The following is a 15,276-nucleotide window of genomic DNA, read 5'->3' as shown; positions in this document are numbered from 1 at the left end:
TCCCCGTGGCATTGGCGCTGTGAACAAGTTACATCAGAAGTGAAGTGACTGACTTGCATCTGCCAGACCTTGCATTTAATGTAATAACTGTTTTCAAGCAGTTTGGGAAGTCTGGTAAATATGCCCCTCGCTGTAGCTCCCTCCGCACGGCAGCGCCAGGCCGGCAGCGCAGCTGCCCACGGCTGTTTGTTTTGCTCATGGACATTTGGAGGCGATTCCTGGACCCCCCCCAAGCCTCTTTGCAAACTGGGAGAGCCCCAGCAAGGGGGTGCAGGGCATCCAGCAGACATGGGCTACCCCAGTTTGCAGAGGGATCCAGGCCCACGGGGGAGGCGAGGAAGGGGATTGGGGCACCACTGGTCTCAGAAGGGGCTCGACTGCAAAATTTCACAGGTAGGAACAGGTTTTGATATAAACCTTCCCCACCAGCAGGGCCCTGAGGCGAGATGGCTACAACCATCCAGCGCTGCTCAGAGTCTTTTGGAAGATGAGCCCCCCCAAATCCTTCGGAGGGTGGGGACCGAAGGCTGCGGGGGGGACATGCAGGCGAGATGCTCCGCTGCCTCCGCACGAGGGATGCGGGACGGGGAGAGGCTGAGGAGGGAGCGCTGCGGGCGAGCCCCGATGACGAAGGCCTCTCCATCGGGGGAGACTGGTCCCAGTGCCGCCTGTGTGGCCATTACAGCCCGTGACCAATGGCCCCTCTTAGCCTTTGCCGGCACCGGCAGCCGCGGGCTTTCATCCCGGGCAGGAATGCCAATTAAACTTTGACTTTCTCGGTGTCGCTTACCCAAGAGCTCAACTCTAACCCTTTGCCTTTCGTATCGAAAATCGAGCCCTGCCACGCCTGTTAACATCTGCACAGATGTTTGGGGAGGGAGAGGAGAGGGGGGAATCCGGCCCCGAAGCGACCTCGCTGGTGCCGCTCCACCCCTTGCGGTCCCGGCGGCGTTTGCTTCGCGGAGAGCTGCAGGCAGGGGCAGGCAGGGGCAGACCCGGGCAGGAGGTGCAGCAGGGTGAGAGGGGGCCCTGCCCAGCCCTCCGGCGATTTTACTATGACCTCGATGCAGGGGTGGGAGCAGAGCCCCCCCTCAGCAGCACCACAGGCTCTGCTGGGCGAGGTGGCGGTTGTCGGGGTGCGTCGCTGTGTTTTCCTCGGGGACGAGGGATTTCCAGGGATGTTCGTGTCCTGCGGAGCTCAGGCCGTGCCCTGCGCATCCCCTGGCTTCGACTCTCCTGGAATTCCTACATTCTTGCACCTCTCCTGCCTTTATCTCTTGAAATCTTAATGGAGCAGATGTTGTGTGCACCACCGTAAGGCAGAAACTCGCTGGCTGGATTTGCAGCCTGAGTTTAATTAGCCACCTGAGCCCCATTCTTCCTTTGGCAGCAGACTCGCACTTTAATTAATCATCTCGTTTTATTTACAGCGAGAACACGCACTCTGCCTTTGCCCTGCCTGCATCACAAGCCCTGTCTGCTTTTATGGCCGGTGCGATGGGAGCGCAGGGCAGGGCTCCAGCTCCTGGCAGGGGGGAGCCCGCGGGGCTGTTGGGGCTCGGGGGGGTCACTGCTGGCTCAGCAGCTCGGCTCGACCCGGGTGTTGCTGCCGCGGGACCCCCAAGCAGTTGCTCTCCTGCCCAGTTTGCCGTGTCGGGCAGGAGCTCGGGGCTCTCCCTTTCTCTCCTCGAGTTTACTGCCCTGTGCAGAAGAAGGAAGGGGCATCGCGGCTGGAGAAGCCACAAGCAGGATTAAGGGCTGCTGGCGCGTGGGCTGCGCTCTTACCCCTGTTTGGCAAGGACAGACACCTCCGAGACACCTTTCTAGCCCCCTTCCAAGCATTAGGCACTCTCTGAAGTAGAAAATATTTGCCCAGAGCCTGATGAAGTTCACTTGCCCCTGCCCTTCTCCTCTCCCGGATTGGCATGCTCCCTGGACCCTGCTGGTGTCTCTCCGGACAGATGGACGGACACGCTGATGCATCTCCCGCCAGGTCGGGCTCCTGCGTGTGTCCCTGCAGGGAGACACCAACGTGGTGTTGAGGGCAGGAATGTGCCTGCTCTGCCCGGGCACAGCAGTGTGGTACCGGGCTGGGGCCTGACAGGGAAGAGGCAGAGGGCTGCATTTGCCAGCAAAACATCCTGAAGACACATCGAAACAGGACCAGGCTCCTCAAAGCCCAGGACCCAGGGCCGGCTCCTGCAGGTAGCACCGGGAGTTTCTCTGTAGAATAAAAACCAGTTAAAATCCTGTAGTAAATCGTTCTCTCATCACAGAGATTTAATAGTGGGGCCATGGGCGGGTTCAGATGCCTCAGAGCAGCGATTGCGTGGGAAAAGAGTCTTGTCTCCTTTTTTTTCTAAGGAAAGAGGAACACCAGCTCGGCTGGCTGAGCCCAGAGCCGGTGCTCCTCATCCACTGCTGCCAGTTCCATCCCACTGGCCCCGACGAGCCGCCCCGGCGCTTACGGCACAGGCGGGTGTGCTGGGGGGTGCCCGGGCAGGGGAGATGGGTGCCAAAAACTGGGTGTCGTCTGTAGGAGAAGCAGAGCTACTCCCACCTGCCTGCCCCTTCCTTCTGCTTTTGGTTCCCTGCTGGAAACAGACTTTGTGGAAGCGCGGTGAGAGAAGGGAGGGACCTTGCAAGAGGTGGAGGGATCGGACACGGGCCTCCCTCCTGGAAAGGGACAGGGAAGAGCCGCGGTTGGAAGGTTTCACACGGGCTCCTGTAGACACAAGCTTGAAAGACCTTTGCGGGGGAGAGGGGAGGAGTTGTATGGAATGATATTGGGACTGAACAAAAAAAGAAGGAAAGGGTTGCATAAAGATGATTATAAAAACATAACCTGTTCCATGTGTGACCACTGAGAACGCGCACGGTGGCCGTGGCGGGAGGTGGGTCTGGCACAGGCACTGCCTGCGAGAGCGGGGCGCGCGCTGCCGCCCGAGCCGCTGGCACTGGGGAGCGGAGCAAACGCGGCGCCAAGGGGACCCGGCGGCCCCCGCGCCTGGCCCCAGCCCCGGCGCCTTCCAGCTGCAGAACTTTCCATGACAAAGAAGGGTTTTCAGGGGAAAAGCGGGGAGGAGAGGAGGAGGAGAAGCGGGAGGAAGGCTGGCTGCTGCATGGGCAAGGGACCGGTGACTGCGGCTCGCTGGGGTCACCCACACTTGTGCCATTGACTCCCCGTCCCCCTCCCTCCGTGGCAGCAGAAATACCGGGGCAGTGAAACAGCAGCAAGCGATGCCCAACCCAAGGGGTCTGTGTGAGCCCCGGCCGCAGCATCACCTGCTGCCCCCCGCTAACGAGCCCTTGGCGTGCAAGTGGCAATTATTTCAGCCATAAAAGTCTAAAATCAGTTCTTTTATTGACCTGGCCTGTAACTGGATCCAGCGCGCAAACAGCAAAGGGCCTGTCCCTGCAGCCCTGGAATCCCTTGGGCCCTTCCAAGCTGCCCGCGCTCTCCCGGGGGGTCCCGTGGGGTCTTGCAGCAGGAAACCCCCCGGCTGCTGCCTGGGGCTGGGCCAGCACCAAGCCGTGTTTCCCGGCCCCTCCAAGCACCTCGCCTGCAGCGGGACAGGGGTGTCTCAGTCGTTGGAGTGGAGCTGGCCGGGCCTAAGCACAGGGAAGCGGCACTGGCCGGGTTTGCAGGTGGCTTTCTGGGTCAGACCCTGTGCCAGGCCTTCCCAAAATAGATCCTCTATTTTAATCCGTTTGTTATTTCTTCATGGTTTCCACAAAGCACTTGTTATTTCTACGTACATGTCCATTTATCTTCCCCTTTCAAACCCTTCCACTGCCAGACCAACAGCCCACAGCAGCAGAATGGTCCATCTCTGCCGCAGACGCTGCTGCGGGAGCTCCCGAGAGCTGGGCTGGGACCGTGGGTTGGACCCTGTGCTGGTCCAACTGCCAGGGCAGCATGGCTGGATGCTCTTCAGAGGCTGCTGTGCCCCAGCTGGGCATTTTGGGGAGGCTCCTGCCTGCTTTCCCTCCTCCTACATTAGCAGCTGAATCTGGAGCATCATCTGTAGGCTCCAGAGTGAACATCCACTTAGCCAAGCAGGGGGTTGCAGCTCTTGCAGTCAAAGTAACACTGCAAGACAAATGGTCCAGCAGAACAGCTGATTCCTGGGCAAATGCAGCAGGGCCGGGTGTCGGACCACCCTCCCCCAGTGCCTTCCCTGTCCCCTAAAGCAAAGGTGCCCTCACGTGTGCAGAGACACGCGGAGCCCCTCTGCCCCCAGGCACGGGCCGGTGACTGCTGAGAGCCCCTCGCCAGCCGCCCAGCAATGGCAGGGTTTGTTTCCTATCAGACCTGGTGGGATTTTCTTTCCCATTTCAGTCTTTTTTTTTTTTTCTTTTTCCCCCTCTCCCCTCCAAAAAGCCTCAATAGCTGAAAGCGCGGGGCAGGGAACAAGCAGCTCTCGCCTCCCCTTCTCCGCGGTCTCCTGGCTCCCTGCGAGGTGAGGAGCCGGCCCCTGCCCCACCTGGGGCTGCCCAGAGACGCTGTGGGAGATGGGTGGGGTGAGAGTGGGATGAGGGGAAAGAGCTCGCTGCTGCCAGGAGAGCGGGCTGGGATGCTCATCCCCTCCCGCAGAGAGGCGCGGGGCTGCCCGCTGCTGCCCGCTGCTGCCCGCTGCTCCGGAGCAGGCAGGAGCGGAGGTGCCCGCTAGTAATCCCCCTTCCCCCAGCAACCTGCTGCCAGTGCGGGTTTACAGCTCTTCTCAAGGTTTTATTAGTGCCTGGTACAGACCCAGGCCTGCTGCCTTCGCCAAATTGTCAGGTTGCTCATAAACCAGAATGATTTAGAAATAACTAATGCTGAAACTATTCCATATCATAAAGAAACAAGTGCTCCTTCCCTGCCAGAAACGCTGCGCGGTGACTGCGCTCCCGGGACTGGGTGAGCTCTAGAAGGCGCAGGATGGTGAATGAAACGGAAAGGCATCCCGTTCCCGGGCACCGGCGGGGTCCGCGCGGGGGAGCCCACCACGGCGCGGGGCTTCGCCGGCTTGGCAGAGGGTAAAAACAGACACGGCCAGGGCGTGCGGCCGCGCCGGGCCCCCAGAGATGCCCGGCTGCAGCGGGGAGAGGGTCCCGTCCTGCATCACCCCGCTCCGGCACGGAGCTGGGGGTGTCCCCAGCCTGAGCTACCCCCCAGCGTGGGGCTTGGCCCCATCCCTCTTCCCGATGAGGTGCCAGCGCTGTGCGCTGCCCTTCCTGGGAGGGGCTCAGCACCCGGCAGGATCTGGATCGCGGCGGGGGATGCTGGTACTCTTCTCATCTGTTGGAGCTGGAGGGCGGGAGGAGGCTGCCGGGGCGAGGGATCGGGTTCTCCTCTCTGCGGTGCAGTATCTCCTTGAAGCGTGACAGCTGGAATTGCTTCCAGATGTGCGCCTCCTCGCCTCCAGCCGGCTGGGGGGGATGTGGTAAACTCCGCGATGGAAACCAAAACCCGGACCAGATGTACCGTGTCAGCCGCAGCAACGCGCACATCTGGCCCCAAGGCGCGGGCGCCGCCAGAGCCATCGCCTGGGCTGGCTTCTGCGCCGACGGCATCAGCGTCCCGCACGGCCAAGCCGCAGGATCCTCCATCCCTCGGGATCCTCCATCCCCCGGGCACCAGCCTGCGCAGCCCCAGGGCTGGTGGGGAGCGTTTCGGGCAGCCTGCGAGTTGGTGCCGCGGGTTTGCCAACTGCTCCCTCACGCCGCGGGGAGCCGGACCTCGGGCTGCTCAGCGGGGCAGAGCGCGGCTGTGTCCTCCCCTGCCCAGCCCCGCTGCCGCCCCAGGGGCGCGGGAAGTACTCGTGATGTCACCGGTGATGTCAGGAAGGACTGGGACTGGTGACATCATGGGATAAATCGGGAAGGAGGAGGGACTTCTGCCTGCACACGAGGCTCTTGGCAGGCAGCGGCAATCAGGGAAGAGCAGCGGGGAGCCCGAGGACAAGCTCAGCCCTCGTCCAAGGGAAGATGCTTGGAGGTGGGGGGGTGCCAGGTGCCCCGGCGCTGCGGCTCTGCCTTGGCACCACGCTGCCCGCCTGGGCTTTGCCCCCCGAGGAGCTGCGGGAATATCCCCTGTGGATGGACCCCAGCTGCGCTCCCCTGCAGCCCCCTCGTCCTCCTGTGCCCACCGCCCGCACAAGCCCACTCTCTCCCCCCAGCGCTGTGACAGCCCAGGTCCCCGCTTTTACCTCGGACTCAGCTCCTTACCTCACACCCAGCACTAATCACAATTATCCCCATGTACCTCCTTCACAGAGGACTTGAGAGAAGCAATTAATCTCAGTAACAGGCTTTGAAGAGAAGAAGTGCTGTCTAAGCACTGTGCTCTTATCCTTTTGATGGGGTTAGCTGTGTTGGAATATGAGCGAAGACATTTGGAGTAAATTAATAAAGAGTTTAATGACATCCAAAAGTTAGGAAGATGAAGCATTTGAAAGGAGTTTATAGCTTTATGGGGAGGGAATAGCAATGCAAAGGGCATGTTTTCTTCATCAAGTCTGCTCTTCGGGCTCCAGCGTGACTGAGCCTTTGTACCTTTTACCAGGGCGCATCCGTTCACCCCGGCTCAGCCCACGCTCCCATGTCCTCCGCGGCAGGAGCCCAGCGAAGCTCCCCCGGCAGCGCTGCCCGTGCGCCACAGCCGGGCAGGATGGGGCAGAAGTGCCCGGGGAGCCGGCATTTCACCCCCTGCCCAGCCCCCGGTGCTTTCTCGGTGACGACAGTCCCCAATTAAAAGACTTTCTGTCCCAGCTGCCTGAGAGGCTCCGTGCAAACAACTCAGTCCAGAGAAGGGGAAATATTTGGCAGGTACATGACCCCTTGCCACCGTGCTCATCCTCCAACGCTTCAAAATGGAGGATTTGTGCAAACACCCCCGGCCGGTACCGGCACTGCCGATGCTGCCTTCCCCAGCGCCGTGGGGGAAGCTCAGGGCAGCTGCAGGGCGGTTATTTAAATCTCAGCATCCCTGTAGGGGATGGAGAAGAATCATTAAAATGCAGCAGGTGCCTTGGACCATTTTGCTCTGAAATCTAAATGGTCTTAAAGCCCTCCAGAGATAATGCATTTTCCTAGCGGTGTATTTATGAGTCAAGATACGAGCACTTGGCCCAGCTCCCAGAGCAAGTGTCCGATGCTGCGCACCCCATAGATGGTGCTTTTCGTGTTCCTTTTATATTTTCAGCCTGATTAATGCCCTTGCGGTGGCTGGAGCGCGGAGGGCGCTTTGTTGTGCCAGCAGGCTCTAAAGCCAAGGTAACTTCCCCCGCGGCTGGCGGGGGACACCGACACGCAGCGAAGCGTTTTCACCCGCTTCCTCAGCGCCTTCCCGACGAGTTCGCCTTGTCCCCAGACCGGCCGGCCAGGGCCTTTGCTGGGACATGATGCTCTCCCGGTACCAAATTCCACGGCACAGGTGATTTCACAGCCCTTCCAAGAAATGCCTTTTGCTCATAACCCCCGAGGTGCTCCAGCGCCGCGAGCAGGGCTGGGGCTGAGTGGGCAGATGGTCCTTCCCTGTGGATCCTTGGAGAAATGATGGAGGGGGGAGCAGAGGTGGCAGGGGTGAGGGACACCCAGGGTGCGCCCCCTCCCCTCAATACCCACAGCTCTGCAGAAGCACCCAGTGAAAGTCTAACACAGAGGCTTTGGGGGGCAAAGAGCCCCCAGTCTGAGCACACCAACACTGGCAGCTCTTCCCCAGACCTCAGCAGAGGGCAAAGCCGACCCCATAGTTAGGAACACATGTTCAGGGAGTGACCAGATTAGCTTTTTCAATGGCGCTAATTACTCTGAGTTAATTAGCAATCAGTTACCTCTAGGCTATAAAAGCCCTCAGTGAATGTAAAAACTCAGCTTAAAAGCTCTGAGGGCTGGGAATGGTGCTTTGTGTGGTTTTCCTTCTCTTTGTCTTTCTCCCTGCTCCGAAGGGGAAGGCGAGGAGGGACTATAAGGACTTAACGTGGTCCCAGCTGCAACCAGCCAAGAGAGTGGCAAAGAGCAACGTTGCTATGGTGTGTTTGGGGGTGCTGGCTGCAGCCGAGGCAGAATGTTGCTCCAGGGGAGAGCACAGGCAGCTCCCAGCTGTGGGGTTGGGAGGAAGCACCCCCAGGAGCAGAAATAGAGATGCCAGTGGTCTGTGATGGCTCTTGTAGCTGCAGAGGAAAGGGGGGTGTTTGCTCCCAGCTCACCTCTCACGTAAGATGCTCAGGAGTGGAAGCAGCTTCATGTCCTGGAGTCAGACGTGACTGTGGAGAAATGGAGGAACTGGGGGACTGGGAGTTAGTGCTGCTGGTGCTCTGGAACGTGGCTGAGGCACCTGCACCTATGGAAGTGACGGGTCTGAGGCACACAGACCTGTCTGTATGCATGTGCCTCTTCCAAGGCGTGGACAGAAGCGGCACACGGCTTTTTCTGTGTCTTGTGCCCAGCAAAGGACAATCTGTAGGTTGTTTAAGATGATTTCCTAGCAGGTAGTGAAGAAAAATGAATGTGCTCGTGCTGTAGGTAGTGCTGGGTGTCAGGACCCCTGGGGCTGGCAGGGGCAGGGCGCTCCCCTCGCGAGTCAGGGAGCCACAGCAAGATGTTCCCCTGGTTTTGTGTAATTGTTGGCACCCTGACACAGTGATTAACGCTGCTGGACCACGGCTGCTGGTGGCACACATGCGTGGAGAGCACATCACTTTTTCCAGCAGCCTCTGCCTAAATACCGTCAGCCAGAGGAACTGGGATGCTTTCCAAAGCAGCCCAGCTTCGTGCAGGCAGAGCACCGCGCCGTGCTCGGCGCCCTGTGACACTCTCCAGCCCTGCCCGGCTGCGGGGGAGCGCGGCGGGACCTGGCCACAGCGTGAAATACCCTGTAGCCACGAATGCACCCCAAAAGGAGCAGCCCCGAGCATATCCAGTGTCCGGCCTCCGGTGCTGGCTCTGCCCAGGTAAGAGAGGAGCGGGCACAGGCCATGGGGCGTCTCAAACGCTGTCTGGGCACCAGTGAGCCCCCATGGTCCAGCCGCTCCCTTCAGTGTTGCATTTGTTTTCCTTGCTGTGTGGAAAACGAGCCCAGGAGGAGACAGGGGAGCTGGGGTGGCAGAGTGGAAAGTCTCTCCTGTGGTGGGGCACCACTAAACACAGGGACCGAACTTTCCTCCCTGGGATGGGCAGGTTCCTGGAAGTGGGGTCTGCAGAGGGGTGACCCTCTGCCCGGGCCCCGTGGGGTGCCCAGGGGCCACACAATGGAGCAAACCTGGAAGATGTTGGCTTGGAAAACCAAAAAACCAAAAAGCACTTGGTGTCCCACTGCCCCGCGTCCGGCACTGCGGCTCTCCCCGAGCCAGCAGGTTCCCAGGAGGCTGCCCTGGGCTCTGCGGAGCTGTCAGTTCGACACCGATGGGGACAAGGCCGCTCCCGAGGGAGCCCTGAGCTACGTGGGGGAAAGATGCTCCTCCAAGACCTCGCAGGTTTCAGCTAAAGCATGTTGGCACAGCAAAAACACGTTAGCTGGATCTCTGAAAACCAAGCAGGAATACATAAGGCACATGTGTGTTTCTATAAACATACAGATATGCACTCACATGTCTATACATGTATCTGTTAGTCCTATCGTTGCTTTTGCAGTGAAGACATCTGTCTTCGCTTGGGCTGGATCGCTACCATGTTCCACATTACTCCTGCCCTGATTTTTGCAGCACGTCCTCTCCCAGCCCGGCCCTGGCTCTGGAGCTGCTCTGAGCAGCTTCCTCAGGTTTTGCGAGCGCTCGGACCTGGCAACCCACCTCCGTGCCCCGAGCGCAGCTTCCCAGCACCATGATGAGCCGGGGACACGCTGTCTCCCTGCCCAGACAGCTGCTCCTTCGTCTTCACGTAGTGGAGTGGGCCAAAGCTCGGCTCCTGGTTTTCTAACTTCATGGCTCCAGCAGTGAGGTTAACGGGGACGTTAATGGTTTATCCCTGTCCCCGTGTGGTGACTGGGCCGATCGGTGTGGAACACGGCGTCCCCTTGGCTGCACCGCGCCGCTGGCAGGGACTGAGCTCTGGGACCTGCTGCCCGGGTGCCTCCTCCCTGGGCTGCTGGGCTTTGTCGGTTTAATCCGAAGGGAGATCTGCTGCGGGACGCCGGCAGGGCTGGGCCAGGCTCTGCGGGAGCCTTCCCGTGGGCTTCAACGTGCTTTGGGCAGCGATGGGAGAACAGACACAAAACTGCAGCCCGAGTGCATCGTCCTGCCCTTTCCATGGGGCTGACGCGCTGTGTTACGGATCTGCAGTTATTCCTTAATTCCAAGCTGTAACTATGCAATCAAGCTCTGCAGTGCAATAATTCCAAAACCTTTCTTGATTCCTGTATTAAATAAAGTACATTTACAGAGTATATGAATTCCAGATTCAGCCCGGGACTCCAGGGACACATATTCCTCTCCTGGAACTTGTATATCCGGCCTGAGGATGAAAACCCCCTGAAGCCCCGAGCATAACAAGCATTTCTTGTATTTTTTCTGTCTCCGTCACATCGGGCATGTAGTATATGCTCGGGCTGATAAACAGCATCTGGTTAGAGTCAGGTAAGGACCTCTCTGGGGAGTAGGTTTGTGGTCAGCTGCCAACCTTTCTCTCCCTCCTTAATGTGCTTTTGCAGATGGATGAAAACTGCAGCCAGTCAAGGTTACGCTTTCGGATAGCGCTGGAGAAGGGGGGGAGAAGGTCGGGCGCAGTCTCTGTCCTATCGGCGCGGCTCTGCTGCCAGGGCTGTTGCTTAACGCGAGGCACATGCAGGGCTCAGCCGCTCACCCCCTCGCAGGGGGGTTCGGGGGAGCTCCTCCAGCCAAGCAGCTCTGTGGAGCCGGGGCCCGGCGAGGACCTGAAGACACCCCAAAGCCCATCTCCCCTTCTGCAGCTGGTGGCTTTGGTCCAGCAGGAGGGTGCCTGCCCGGGACGCGGTGCCAAAGGGCCGTGCCCGAGGAGCAGGGAGGCCCTGGGCAGCCGTGGCTCCCCGCGCTCCCCTCGCTGGTGCTTTCGAGGAACGGTGCGCTGGTCCACTCGATTTTCTCGTTGGAAACCTGGAAGTCCCGCTGGCCCACACACGCCTCGTGGGATGCTTCGGAGCCTGCTGCCAGGTTCTGGAGAACTGTCCGAATTTGTACTTCTTACAAGCGCTTTTTTTCTGCAGGAGGAGAAGGAGGAGGAAATTCTTGTATAAAAATGGAAATGCACCCCTTCTGCCAAGCTATTAATTCTGCTTCCTATGGAAAGCGAGAGGTCCCTGCCTTTACTCTGTGTTTCTGCACTGAACTTCCAAGTTTATTTTTATGCCCAGATTTGGCAAAGCATTTAAGCCTGAACACAGCGTTACGCGTGAGCTGAAGTCCATCCCTGCGTGAGGGTGTATCTGAAACACCTTATAGCTCGCACAGACACGTGCTTCGGCAAACACCCCCCCGCGCTGGGTTTGTTCCTTACTACAGAGACTTTCTTTTTTTGTCCTTGCCAAGTTATCATTTGCTTTAATTAATTTCGCACAGCGAGCCTGGGAGCTGACTGGTGGTTTCAAGCCTCTAGAATAGCCAGGGAAACCAATTTAATTAGTCCAAGTGAGCCAAAGTTACTTAAGCGATTTGTAATAAGTTCCAGGCTCTCCCACACCAAAGGGGTTTCAGCCGAGGACAGAAACTTCCTGAGCGTGTTCTGCAGGGCGGCGGGGACGGGGCTCTGAGCGCTGCAGCCGATGAACACTTGTGTGGGGACGCGGGGCGGCCCTGGCTGGGGAATGCAGCGGGTGCTGCCGGGGGTTTGGCGTCCCTGAGAACAGGGCTGTGGCTCTGGGTGCAGCGGCCGTCGCTCCCCCTCTGCGGCCCACGAGAGCGCTGGCAAACACAGCAGGTTCTCATTTGGGTGCTCATTGCTCCCCTCCACCGTCTGCCCCGCAGCAAGGGAAGGGCCGGGGAGATCGTGTCCGCGCCGAGGGGACCCCTCGTGTTGCCCAACACCCACTGAGGGCCGCGTCCTCCGCAGCAGCGTCTGTTCGGCTGCATGTGTTTATGTTGTTAAAAATCTATGATAAAAAATACTGTTTTCCCTCTTTCTCTGCTTGCTGGGAATTTCGTGGGGGTGTGTAAATCTGTACATGCTTCTTGCTTTCGCAGGCAGGCTGACAGCACAGTGTCCTGATTCTGCGGGGCTGTGGGATGCTCCTGTACCCCGACCCTCTTCCCCACCTTAGAGGTAGGAGCTGCCACGTTGCATCAGCAGCCGATCCCTTGAGCCTCGGCGCAACCAGTTGCACTCCAGTTCAGCCCAGCTAATTCAGCGAGGACTTGCCAGGCAGGCTGGAGCGCACTGCGCTCGCTCTGCGACGTGACTGCGACACCCGGCGCAGGCAAAACTGCTGCGAGACCAGAGGGGCTTCGCTTCATCTCCCCGTCCCCCTCCTGGGGGAGCCGGCTGTGGGCTGCTCTCAACGCCACAGTTGAGGGCTGGGGGCTGCGTGGCTCCAAAACGCCTTCAGCCAGGGAAAGCACCCAGGCAGCTGCAAGGAAGAGCCAGGACATGCGTCCCCAGCCAGGGTGACGAGGCTGGTGCCTGGGGAGGGGCTGGTGGACCTTGGAACAGCGGTGGGGAAACCCCCTGACCGGGATACAGGCATAGGAGGGATCCCAGCAGCTGGTGATGGGCCCCCAGCCCCTGCACTCAGCTCCCCGCCGGGGAGGACACGAGCGTGGAGCCCCTTTTCCCTGTCACACTGTCCCCATAATTCACTCTCTGGGGAAGCGTCTCCAGCTGTTTGGCTGCGATGGGCGAAAACAACAGCCTGGCGCTGCCATGGTGACAAAGCTGTCCTGACCCCCCAGGCCAAACCCCCCCTTGGGAAACGGGGTGCTTCCTCGCCAGGCTGCTTTTGGGCGCTCCCCCCATGCACGCCGACTGCCTTTCCTTTGGGAAGAGGAGAGGTGCAGGCCAGGGCCGTGCCCGGGTTCATCTCCAGCCCTCTGGGGAGGGCTCCCGCAGGTAACTGCAGTCCAGCGGCTGCCCCATGTCTTCACCCCTTCCTAAACACCGGCTCAAGGGACTTATTTGGCCTCTCTGCAGAACCCGCCGCTAACGCGTCCAACTCCAACAGCGTGTTTGTCTCCCTGGCGCCTCTCGGGAAGGCTGGAGTGGGGCCAGGCAGCGCATTCAGCACCAGGCGGGTGCCAGCGCTGCTCCCTGGGAACGCCGGAGCCACCCGCCGGGAGACCTGCTGGGCGCTGGGGCTGGCGGGGCCGGCTCGCAGCTCCTGCTCCTCACTTCTCCGATGGCAGCGGACCCGCGTCACCTTCCTGCTGCCGCAGAAGCAGTGGCTGGGTGTCACGTGCTGGAGCCCGCCTGCAGCCCCTGTGCACCCTCCCTGGCGAGCGCCCCGTGCCCCGGTGCCTTTCTGGGGTTCGCTGAGCACCCACCCAAAGGCCGCGCACCCGCGAGAGGCGTCGCTTTGCAGGGAAGGCTGGAAGGGAGCGTAAATTGAACCCACGTAAAAATCAACTTAATTAATGGGGAATAAAGATCCCATTATTCTCTCTGCCCTGAGGCAAGAAAAAGAAATTTCTCTCGTTTCCTTCCTAAATTCAAATGAGTGTGGGAGAGATTTATAGGGAAGGCGCGCCTGGCACGGGAGCAAGGGCAACAGCAGCCGGCACAGGAGCCCGGCGGGGACCCCGACTCCGGCACCACAATGTGACTTGTCTGCACACCCTGGGAGGAGGAAGGTGCTACTGGGACACACTCCCCCATGGCTGTGATTATACCCTACCTGCACCGACAGCTCGAGGATCTCGGCGCCTGTCTGACAATTCGCGTGACATTTGCGCCAGCCTGGAGCCTGTGCAGGGAGAGGTCCCGCTTCAGCTCCCAAAAACACAGCCCTGTGCGACGGGGAGAGCGGTTACCCCAGCCGGGCAGCCCCCGCGCCCCGTCTTTGTGGCGATGCTGCTCATTAAGTGGCGCTTTTCCCAGGGAAGTGGAAGCTCCCAGTCTAAGCAAGCCCAGCCTGAGCCCCTCGATAGCTGCTGGTGCCACCAATGCCTGGGACAGGCACGCACCTGGGGTGGCAGTAACCTTCAACCGGGCGAAACTAGTGCTTTGGGAAAAAAAACAGCTGAAACCGCATTTTTCTGGCAGCACAACAGTTGCGTCTTAAACAAGACATTTTAAATTTACACTGCAAGCCAAAAAAAGTTGTAATTTGAATATACAGCATGGCACATTCCTCAGAAATTGATCATAAAGTTCTGTTAAAACACAGGCACGGCCTGAGTAAAATAAATATTTTTGCTTCCAGAGAAGTGAAAGGTCTGGCCAGCAACTCAATTTATAATATTTTTAGCAGGTGATTCATCGAAGAGGGAAAAAAATACCCAGGGCAGCTGAATCCAGCAATGGCTCTTTGTCTCAGCAGAGCTATCGCATCCAGGCGCGCCGGTAGCTGGCTGTGGCGAAGCTCCCTGGTGGGGGCTACTCCCCACTGCCCCCCAGGACCTGCTGCCTTCAGCGAAGCCAGAGGGCCCATGGCTGCAGCTCCTCGCAGAGCCGGGCGCTTCTGGCTGCTCTGGGGACGGGATTGCCACCCGTGGCGAGTGCTGCCATGGCCGGGTGCCGCGATGACAAGGCCAGAGCTTGCCGGGCAGGGGGAGGCTGAAGCCCTGGCCACGGGCCCCCTCTCCCTCCCGGGGCGGGGATGGGGCAGGCAGGGACAGAGGTCCCTTTGGAGGCGTTGTTTGCCCAGAGCAGCCTCCGGAGCTGTGGCTTTGGATGGGGTTTCTTGACCGGGTTCCACTCGCCACATTGCTGCGGTCTGGGGATGGAAAACAAACCCTTTGGCCTTTGCTATCTCCAGCTCCAGCAGCAGATATTTTTCTTTTCCTCCCCGCAGGTACTGACTCTCCCCAGCTTGCTGCAGATCTCCAGACACAGGGGCACTCGCTGCTTGTGCACATCCTTGTTCGTGCAGTGCAGGTGAGCACGGGAACAGGGACGGGGGGAAAGTACAGGCAAAAGGGAGCTTCTCCAGAGCCCCGGGGCTGTACCCTTCGCCTGACGCACGTGCAGGGCACAGCGCCCGCGGGAGGCTGCACGCCCCGTGGCGTCGGTCGCTGCGGTACCCAAGGTAGCAGCTTGGAAGCACCCGAGCAGGGTGTGGGCACCCCTACGGCCCCATGTCCCAGGCTGGGGGTGCTGGTGATGCTGCGGCTGTCTCCGGAGCCCACCCTGCTGCAGAGGGGAGAATGGGGTGATGCAGCGGCACGAGGT

This window comes from Strix uralensis, chromosome 28 (genome assembly GCF_047716275.1).
Source record: "Strix uralensis isolate ZFMK-TIS-50842 chromosome 28, bStrUra1, whole genome shotgun sequence".
In the NCBI taxonomy this organism is placed as follows: Eukaryota; Metazoa; Chordata; class Aves; order Strigiformes; family Strigidae; genus Strix; species Strix uralensis.
The sequence above is the reverse complement of the archived record's forward strand: the minus strand, read 5'-3'. Positions refer to the sequence as shown.